The sequence below is a fragment of the Asparagus officinalis genome, chromosome 8 (genome assembly GCF_001876935.1).
Source record: "Asparagus officinalis chromosome 8, Aspof.V1, whole genome shotgun sequence".
NCBI lineage: Eukaryota > Viridiplantae > Streptophyta > Magnoliopsida > Asparagales > Asparagaceae > Asparagus > Asparagus officinalis.
Window position 1 is genome coordinate 92,852,864 of NC_033801.1, and position 11,121 is coordinate 92,863,984.

The window sequence follows — 11,121 nt, forward strand, 5'->3', positions numbered from 1 at the left end:
TGCATCTGCATTATCAGCAGCTCAAAAGATATGTGATGCGGGAGAAATGACTAGTAATTTAGAAGCCATGTCATCATAATTCTACAAACTAGTTGATTGCTATGAATGAAGAGATGGAGTCTCTTCATAAAAATCAAACTTGAGATTTGGTAGTTCCTCCAAAAGGACAAAGAATTGTCGATTGTAAGTGGGTGCTCAAGAAAAAGGAAGGAACTACAAGTTTTCCTAGTGCAGGATACAAGGCTCGGCTAGTTACAAAATGCTATAGTCAAGCTGAAGGTATTGATTACTGCTATACCCTATAAATAACTAAGTGTTAATTCTACTTGGGAGGCCAACACATGTCTTGCTCTACATCTAATCAAATGTATCCAAAGACAGACGATTCGAGCTACTCTTGCGATTGATTCAATAGACCAACAATTTGCATAGCCGACTAAAAAGCCGATGTTTGTTGGCCCACTCACCAGATCGACACTACAGGCACCCACACTCGCCCTACCATTTCTAACCGACATCTTACACAGCCGACTAAAAAGGAGGTTTTGTCGGCTTTTAGCCAGATGACTAAAGAGGCGGTGTGTCCTCAAAACCCCTACTAATAGCCAACTACCCTCACCTTAAATGCACTATCAGAATCATCATTGCTCTAGCCCCATATTCTTTATGACTCATTGGACATAGTCAACACTAAGCACCTGTTGTCGCCCTTACATTAAATGTATGGATGACTCACCTTCCTTAGCGGTCGACACCTGTACAATAGGTGATGACTGAGCTACCTATTTGGACTTAGCCAAAGTTGCCTATCTGCCCTTACGATCTACTATAAAAGAAAGTTGTATATCCTAAGGTATCTTATTCTGCTTTCATGCAATTATGAACTTTTCATCATCACCTATTTTTTATTTTCCCACTCAAGTTCAAACGCTGACTTGATTGTCGAAGGAACAACCTAAGATCCCAACTCTAGCCTCTCACATGTTCTTCATGTGCAGGAGAGAATGTTAGGCTCCAAAATCAGTCATCTTAGGTAGCTTGAGAACCCTAACATAAGTATAATCCATAGGTAAACCCATGTTCAATAACTAACATCAACAATTACAATGCTATTTTATTGCCTGTTATTAAACACACCTATATTCATATTTTATAGTCATTAGTTGTATTACATGTTTTGGAGTTACAACAATTAGATGTCAAAATAGCTTTCTTGCATGGTGAACTTAAATAGCAGATTTTCTAGCAACAACTTGAGGGTTTTGTAATTGAAAGAAGAGAAGACCATGTTTGTTTGCTGAAGAAATCTTTATATGGCTTGAAGTAATCTCCTCATCAATGGTAATATGAAATTTGTTCTTTCATAATCAATCATGGGTTCAGTAGAAGCAAAAAAGTAAATATGACACCTCTATTTACTTGAGGAGATTGAATAATGATTCCTCCATTTATTTGCTATTACATGTCCATGATATGTTGATCTCAACTAATGATAAATCCAAGGTCAGGTTAAAGATGTTGCATAGTGCATACTTTGATGTGAAAGACTTAGAAGCAGCAAAGAAAATTACTGACATGAAAATTTTTCGAGTTAGGAAAGAAAATAAGTTATGATTGTCATAGAAAAGCTACATTGAGAAAGTTCTCACTTCTTCAATATGCATAAATTGAAATTAGTTACCACTCCTTTGGTGACTCACTTTAGGCTAGCGGCGTTATTATCACCTAGTAAGGATGTGGATCATGACTACATGTCTTAGATACCTAATTATGTGAGTGTAGTTGGAAGCATCATGTATGCGATGTTATGTACTTGATCGGATCTTTCATAGGTTTTTGTCAGTGTCATTAGTAAGTATATGGCAAATCCCAAAAAAGCATTGCCAAGTGGTAAAATGAGTCATTAAACAGAACTTTTGGTGGTGGCTTGGTATTTAGTGGAGATAGTGGAGCAGATTGCATACTACCAGATATGTTGATTTGAATTTTACGGGTGATTTGGATAAACATAGATCGATTACTTGCTATATTTTTACTCTTTCGAGAGGTTCTATTGGAGATCATTGCTACAATCTTCTATTACTTTGTCTACTACAGAGGTGGACTTCATGGTAGATATAGGAGATATGAAGGAAGCAATATAACTGAGAGATTTTCTAACATATGTGGTGGCATATGCTAAACGATGTCATGCATGTCAAGTCCATGAAGATTTTCTACATCAATCTCCGGAGAAGTTACATTCGATCGTTACCTCATGGCCATTCAAAGTATGGGGGGAGGGGGGGTGGACGTCATCAGCGCTGATCAACCTGCCTTCCACTAAAGGGCATTGATTCGTCTTGGCCATTACAGATTACTTCCCCAAATGGGCCGAAGTTGTTCCCCTGAGAGAGGTTAAGACATCTCAAGTGATCAAATTCTTGAGACATCATGTGATCTATCGATTTTGCATCCCTAGATGAACCATTCACAACAATTGGTTTCAATTCATTAGTCGACCTTTCTTCAAATTCTGCAACAAGTTTAGAATTCAAGATATGGCTTCCAAGCTATATAGCCCAGCTGCTAATGGTCTAGCTAAATCATTCAACAAAATCATTATTAAACTTCTAAAGAAATTCGTCTCTTCTAACAAATGAGATTGGGACGAGGAACATGGAGAGTGTTTATGGGCCTATCGAACAACGGTTCACACTTCTATTGGCCCGACACCATTTTCCTTCGTCTACGAATGTGGAGCCATGATCCCTCTAGAAATTCAGGTACCATCATTGAAAATCACCATTGCCACGAAGATCACAACATAAGAACATTATTAAAAGCACCTCCAAGAATTAGAAGCACTAGATGAGCTGAGACTTCAAGCTCAGCAAATAATTGACATCTACCAGTCACGGATTTCGAGAGCCTTCAACAAAAGAATTAAGGAACGCTCCTTCAAAGAAGGCAACATGGTCTTAGCCATTCGTCGACCCATGGTCATGACACATAAGACTAAAGGAAAATTCTAATCCAAATGAGAAGGTCCATTTGTAGTAGAGATAATCTACTCAAATGGAGCATATCGCCTAATTGACCAAAATGGCAATATGCTCATTGCACCGACTAATGAGAAGTTTCTCAAAAAATATTTGTAAGCGTCAAAAGTTACCTATAGGATATCATACATAGCTCAAGATGAAAAGAATGCGATAAACGTCATTATCTAAGTTATAAAGGATCATCCAAAGCCAAAAATCAACTAAGGAATATACAAGAAGCGCATCACACATGTTTTGAGGCACAAACGTGTCTCAGAAACTATGAGAAGACTCATAGTTTTGAGACAGTTGTGGCTATCTTGAAAGCTATGATGGCAAATTATAGTTTCTGAAATACTTGCGGATGTCTCGGAAGCTATGAAGGTAAATCACAGTTTCCGAAACACTTGCGAATGTCTCGGAAACTAGAGTGGACTTGGTGATGATTTTCTCTAGTTTTGGACAATCCACGTGGCTTCATAACTGTTAGAGACCATCCATAATCGTGGAGGAGATGTTACAAGCAAAAATCACGCTAATAATTGCTAAAATAATAGCATTAAAGTGTAGTGGGAACGGTTACAAAATGGATAGGAATGAACCCTGTTTCCGAGACAGCCGCGACTGTCTCGGAAATAGGGATTTTATCGACTTGTTTTGTTTCAACTCCAGACTACAGTTACGATTCTTATGGGTTATAAGTACCTTCCTAGGACCATTACTGAGGAGGGGGAGCATTACAGAGGAGGGGAAGCATTACGGAGCAGAACGGAGCATTATTGAGCAATAGAGTAGAGATTTGAGCGTTCTAAGCAAGGAAGAGAGAGAATCTTCATCACGTGCAAACCTTTCGGATCTCTTGTGATTCCTTGAGATCTAAGCTTTGACTTAATCTCGAGAAGAGTGTTTTATCTTACTTTACTAAGATATTCACTTCTTTCTTTGTTTCTAAAATAAAACATTGACCTTAAGCCTTCTTCACGGTTCAACTTGGATCTGTGATTCAGTCGTCCATGGGCTAATGCACCCCCGACACAGGCAAAGATCTCATGTAAGCATCGAACAATAAACATTCCTACGTGTGTTTCTAGAAAGTTGTTTATTTGTAACGAGATGTCTTTTAAAAAGAATTGTTTCTCAGAATTCATTGTATTCAATAAACAAGTTGTAATGAGTTTAATAAATAAACTAATTTCTAATGCAAACACGTTGGCGACCACAGTGGGACCCAATGGTCTCTAATGCCTTAGCAATTTGATGAGCTTGGTGTTGGCGTTGCCTCTAACGAGCCCTCTTCGTCAGAGTTGGCGTACCTTGATTGGATAACTCCTTGATTGGAGAGGAGTTGTATCGAGCAAAGTAATTTGTTGCTGTGTCATCTATGAATACGCCTCTTTACAATGTGGGATCTTTCTACACTTGTAGGGAGAGGAGGATTTTGATGAAAACAAGGAGAAATATTCCTTGAACTTGGCTTCGTCGAACTTGTACTCGACCTCTAAATAAACCAGCATCTTAATTTTCGGTTGCGGCACGACAGCCTTTGTGACGAGGCTGTTGGCTCTCATTATGGTCGCCTGCGTGTTTGCTTTAGAAATTGATTTTATTACTGAGTCCATTAAAATTGTTTATCAATTACAGATTCAAGGGAGTGTATCTTTTTATAAGATCTATCGTTACAAAGAAAATAAATTACAACTTCTTTGAAACACATACAGAAGATGTTTATCACCCGCTGCTTGCGTGAGATCTTTTCCTGTGCTAGGGACGTGTTAGTCCGTGGACCATCGTGGATTAGATCCGATTGACAAAAAAGTTAATTAATGCTCTTGCTTCTTAAAGAAAACAATCACAGAAGTGATAATCTCGACCAAGCGAGATTACGACTCTTCTCGAGATAAAAACCAAGTTTGATCCGGAGGAAAGGGGGAACGAGCCTCAGATCCTTTGAATAGCTTCCTCTTTATGCTGAAGTTCGCCAAGATCTGCTAGCCCTCCTCTAAAATTTGTGCTCCACTCTTCAATTTGATAGCACCTCGCCCTTTGATTTCAGATCCAAATAAATGAATGCCCTAGTATTGTATTTATAGGCTTTTGTTATAGTTTTTTCTGATAAGAACCGATTATTTGACGTTATCCGTAGTTAACAACCGCTTAACCACGTTTAGGGATAGTATCAAAGTAGTTGGGAGGCTCTGAAATGATCAAATCCTGAGAAATCCCGTCAAAAATGTGTTTTCGGCTCAAAATTGTGCTAGCGGCTCGGCCTTGGTCGAGCCATTGGCTTTGACCGAGTCATTTTGGTGCGACTCGACCACCAAGGGCTATTCTGGTTTTTCGGGTTTTGACTTATTTCATCGTTACGCACATTTCGTCGTTTCATTGACTTGTACGCTTCACCGATTCACTTCATATGTTTCTTTAACTTAGAGGTGGCTGACGAGTGCGTGAGCCATTTAAAGCTAGCTGATGAGCGTACGGGCCATTTGGAGCTAGCCGGTGAGCGCACAGGTTATCTGGAGATTACTGGCAAGCACGTGGGCCACTTGATTTGTTGTTGTCGTGGCTTGTTGCAATGTCTTCAATGGTTTGCCGATTCGGTTCATGTGTTTGTCATCATCAGATAATCCTTCTTCACTTAGATGATGACGTTCATCGTCTGCTCTCTATCTCGAGCTGTGTTCGGGGACCTATAGGTAATTTTTGATGCTTACAACTCTGTCACTTAGCCACCACTTTCACACAGTAAGGAAAGAAGCCCTCGAATGTGATCCTAGTTCCCAAGACCGAATTGCCTTAGACCTACCTAATGACTTGGTTGGTTCTCCACCGACCTGACCTGATGTCAGTTCCTGAAGCCACTAGTCCAAATCTCCCTTTGTTACAGATCTTAGAAGAATGCAGGTGGTCGGCCAGGCAATGGCATGATGTGTCCTAATAATTTCGGGTTCACAAATGTTGGTAATTCTTCCCGTATTTCCCTCAATTTTGCGACACTTATAATGATACACTCTTGGATAACAAAGAGCCGAGGAGGGACATAACTATGTTAGATGTCGGATGTTTTATGTGGTTGGTGAACATCCGTCCCGGTTATCTGGTCTACAGAGTTAAGGACATCTGTAGCATTAAGCCGTATCCACCTTGTAGGTTTGCCTGTCAGTTTGTTATGATCAGTTGTACGTTGGCAACCCAAACAGACGGCTAAAAGTTTGTGGAGGTCTTATCGATGGAGCAAGGGCCTAGTTTTGGAGTATAAGTGGCTGCACCAATGCTCAGTTTGATCTTCCTCTGGGTGTGCCTCTCCTACAGATGACCTTTAATATTGCAAGTGGATTATATCTACCAATGCCGCCACTAGGAAGAAGAGACTCTCTGAGTTGGAAGCAGAGGCTACCTCTTAACTTGCTACCGAAGTGGTCTGGGAGACTGTACTCTCAAGGAAAGGAAAGAAACCCATCGGATCTTCTAGTAAGGGAAAGAAAATCTCTAGTTCTGATGAGGATGAGAGAGAGAGCTCCATACAGATACAGTTGGAACATCTGAAGAAGAAGGTGAGGATGACGTTGGGGCTGAAGGTGATGCTGAGGGTGTTAGAATTGACAGTGACGAGGAGGAGGAAGTGGCTGGTCTCCCGTCTTCTTTCTTTCAAAGAGGATATGTGAGTTCTTTCATTGCTCACAGGACTCATCATGCTGACCTACCTCAATCACATGAAGCTCCAAAAAGGAGGAGGGAGAGGGGTGTTCTGACATCTCCTAATCGGATGATGATGGAAGTCCTTAGCGAAGATGAAAAGGAGGAAGATACAATGCCCCTCACTCATAGAAAGAGATCTCAGTCTTCAGCTCAGGCTCAAGCTCAAACCCAAGTTTCTCCAAAAGCCGAGTTGTGCAACAAATATCATCATAAGATATCTGATACTCTGGGAGAAGCACGTTCATTAAAGAGGAGTAAGAAGGTTGTACATCGACAACGTACTCCTCTACCTGCCTTAGAAGAGAAATCCGCCCACGATGTTCCTTCTGACGAACAAGGTAACGACTCATCCTTATTTTCATTTTGCTATCTCCCTTTTTTTAAGATTTGAACGTATTCCATATTTGATTTTCATAGGGGATCAAGAAGAAGGAGAAATTCAAGTCAGCATCGTTTCTCCCAGACTTTTTATGGAAACCGAGGAGCCCAGCTTCATCTAACAAATGCATGATGCAATGGATGACGAACCTGCTGGTGTTCAAACGACCTCCCCTACTAAAATCATTCCACCAACTCCCAGTGCAGGTACGGGTATTTCACTATTTGGAAGGTAATTCCAAGAGATGAGTGAGTCAGAATGCGTACCTCTTCTAATGACTTGTGCACTTTATCTCCTTTTAGTGAAACTAAAGGAAGTGGGTGCAAGTAGTGGAGTTGTCGAACCCATCGCGGCTACTGAAGGTAATGCTGATTTCCAGTTTGTGTAGTAATTTAGCCAATTTTGTAGATGTCGCGATGATTGAACCAGTGGAAGGGGAGGCCACTCATGCTGTTGAGGTCGAGGATTTCAAAAAACACAACCTCGATCTTGACCTTTCAAAAGATGACCATCAGTATATCTCCGATTTATTGTCAAGAAAAACTTCTGATGTGGCTACAGGACCAACTGGTGGAGTTCGTTCAACTGAAGCCGGTACTTCTACAGTATGGATTTTATTCTGTAATCTTCATTGTCTCTTTGGTAGCTAACTTTAAATAGTTATATGTGAGTTTTAATCATAGGACCAGTTACTAAAACTAATACAACTACTATTATCGGGATGTCTAATCAGCCTGAGAGTCTTGGTTTCTTGCTGTTGGATGGAACCAAGGCCGAGGCTCAATCATCGGTTCCTAAATCTCAACCTTTCATCCCTTTAGGCTCGAGGATGAAAGAAGTTACCGCTACCGCCAAAGCTAGTCCTGCTGCGACAACTATGAGATTAACTGAAGAAGTTGGTACATCAACTGTTGTTGTATCCGGAATACCTCCATCTGTTCATGAAGTTGAAAGGGTGGGGAAAAGCATGGAACATCAAATTGATGAAGCCTCGCCCAGCATTGGTGAGTTTTATCAGTCACATGTTTTAAAATTCTGATTAATACTCTAGAATGTTTATTCCCTCTCTCTTTTATTTGCATAACCTTCATCCCATCAATCCCAAATTATTGTAGATTCAGATCCGGAGCTTATGGAGGTTCTGGCTACCTAGTCAACTAATGTAGCAGGTATGTCAAAGGTTGATATTCCTAAGAAAGGTCCAGTTGCTCAAGAAGCCGAATTGATATCATCAGGGCACGAAAACCATGCTGAAGGCTCTTCTGTTAGACTTGGTAAATTTTTGTTCAACGTTGTTTTTGAATTCTAAGTCTCGAATATTAATTTAACTATTCTTTCAAGTACTTATTTTCTTTTCTGCCCTTGTAGTGCCTCCTTCATTATTACTTGAGCTCATCCGATTCTTGATATCTGATGAGGATCTAGACAAAGGCATTATCATTTTGGATGTCCAAAGCTTCGTCTACTTCTTAAATCTCATGATCGATCGAATTCTTCATAAAGGCTCTTCTTTTGATAGCTTTAGGAGATCACTCGATCGACATGTGTCGGGGCTTAGAGACGAGGGATATCCTAAGGTGGTTGATTCTATTGAAGCCTATTTGGTTCAACTGGAACAGCAAATCAAATACTTGAAGGACCATCAGAACAGCGGTGTTTCTTCTTATGTAGCAGCCCGGATAGATCTAAGGCTATAGGCATGGCGTGATTCACAAAAATCAGCTAAACTTGGACTTTGAAAGTTAAGGAGCCGTGTGACACAAATGAGATTGAGTATCGCTAAAAAGGTGAAAGCGAAGGCTGATTTGCTTTAGTCTTTAGAATCACGTCGAGCCAAAATAACCTGTTTAGAAAAGGAACTTGTAGAAGCTAAGGATGTTAAGGACATTTTGGAGCTTGATTTGGCTGAGGCGGAACGTGTTGAAGCAGACCTATTCAACCAATTGGAGCTCCAAGATAAAAAGCTTACTGAAACAGATCAAGAAGTCCTCAAGGCTCAGAATACTAGCGAGGAATCTTTAAGAACTAGCCTTACAACTGAGTTTGAACAAGCTTATGCAGAAGATCTTTCAAGACTTGAAGAACAAATTCGTAGTTATAAGCTATCTTTAACTTAAGAACATTTTTTTCTTGTATCAAAACTTCTTTTGTACTTTTTCAAGTTCTTTTCATGAATAAAGTAAATTTTTTGCTCATTTAAAGTCTTATTATAATTACTCATTCCTGTCTGGAATAAATAAACATAATACTCATAGGATTTTTGGCAAACTCTAAGCCATCAACGAATTTGATGTGCCTTTACCGATCACCATTTGAGTCAAGCATGTAGATTGTCTAAATTCATTCTACATATAATGTTATACTAAAAGAATGAAATCTTTTAGATTTTATGCTACAATGTTGAATATATAGGCTACATGTGTTAGATATAGGCTTATCTCTAATAAGGGATCGAGATAACGCCCCACATGCATAAAAGGCATGGATTTAGAGATTATTAACTTAATAATAATCACTGACTATGATATTAAACATGTAGGCTTTGTTATTTTTATGGGAACGTATGACCCAGCAGCATGTGTTAGACGTAGACTTATCTCTAATAAGGGATCGAGATAATGTCCCCCATGCATAAAACATAGATTTAGATGTTGAAAAATTGTGTCTTTTCTTGGGGCAAAGACGAACCCGATGTCAGAGAGAAAGAATTTTATATTCTATCTCTTGCTTGTCTTTTCTTTGGGCAAGGATGAACCCGATACCGGAGAGGAATAATTTTATATTCTATCTCCTGTTACAAGAGAAACTCAAAGTAGGATCTCCACTTCAAGAATCCTGAAGGTGAAACTAAGAGTGGGATCTCCACTCCCAGAATTGAAAAGATCCGAATAACCCTAACTTTTATAGTATTGGTTACCTAGTCTGAAGATGAATTTCTCGTTTATCGAGATGAAATTCCAAATTCAGCCTAAGCTATAGATGTTTGACTGAAGAGGAATGAATAGAAGCCTTTCGTTTATCGAAAGAGAATTCCGGTTCTGAATATGAGCCTCTCATTCATGGAAGAAATCGATAGGGAATTTTAGCTTTGGCCCTAACTATAGGAAGGTTTGACCAAGTGGGGTTGAGACAATTCTACATTTTATAGGCTTGATTGTTCAAATTGGATGAAGACTTTTCATTTATCAAAAGGGGATCTCGGTTTTGAAAGCGGATCTCTCGTTCATGGAAGGAATCGAGAGGGAATTTTGGTTTTGGTCCTAACTGTTTAAAGGTTTGACCAAAAAAGGGGGTTTGGAATGATCCTAACAGTTTAAAGGTTTGATCTCTCCATTTGGATGGAAGCATTTCACTTATCGAAAGAGAATTCTGGTTTTATAAGTGGACCTCTCGTTCATGGAACTCTCGTTCATGGAAGGAATCGAGAGGGAATTTTGGTTTTGGTCCTAACTGTTTAAAGGTTTGACCAAAAAAGGGGGTTTGGAATGATCCTAACAGTTTAAAGGTTTGATCTCTCCATTTGGATGGAAGCATTTCACTTATCGAAAGAGAATTCTGGTTTTATAAGTGGACCTCTCGTTCATGGAAGGAAACGAAAGCGGATTTTAGCTTTGGCCCTAACTGTTTAAAGGTTTGACCAAATGAGTAGTATGAGTGAGGGTACAAATAACAGTGAGAATGTCGATTTGTACAAAACACTCATTAGGAATTTTTGGTGTCAAGTATAATATCTTAACACGAAGGGGGTTCAATGATTGTCATGGATTAGCAGATTGAAATTTTGAATATCGTGTTAAGACTTCGATAGTGGGAGTGTTAAAGGTTAGACATAGTAGGAGTTTGAAATATTTTAATCGATGAGGAATTTTAGTGGACCCATTGCCAACTGATTTGCTCAGTGAGGGATTTTGAGGTGGGGATTATGAATCATCAAGCATTCCATAACTAAATCGTAGGAGTTCGTGAGAGAAAGATTGACCAAATAAGTCATTGAATTTCATCTCGACAAATGAGTGCTCA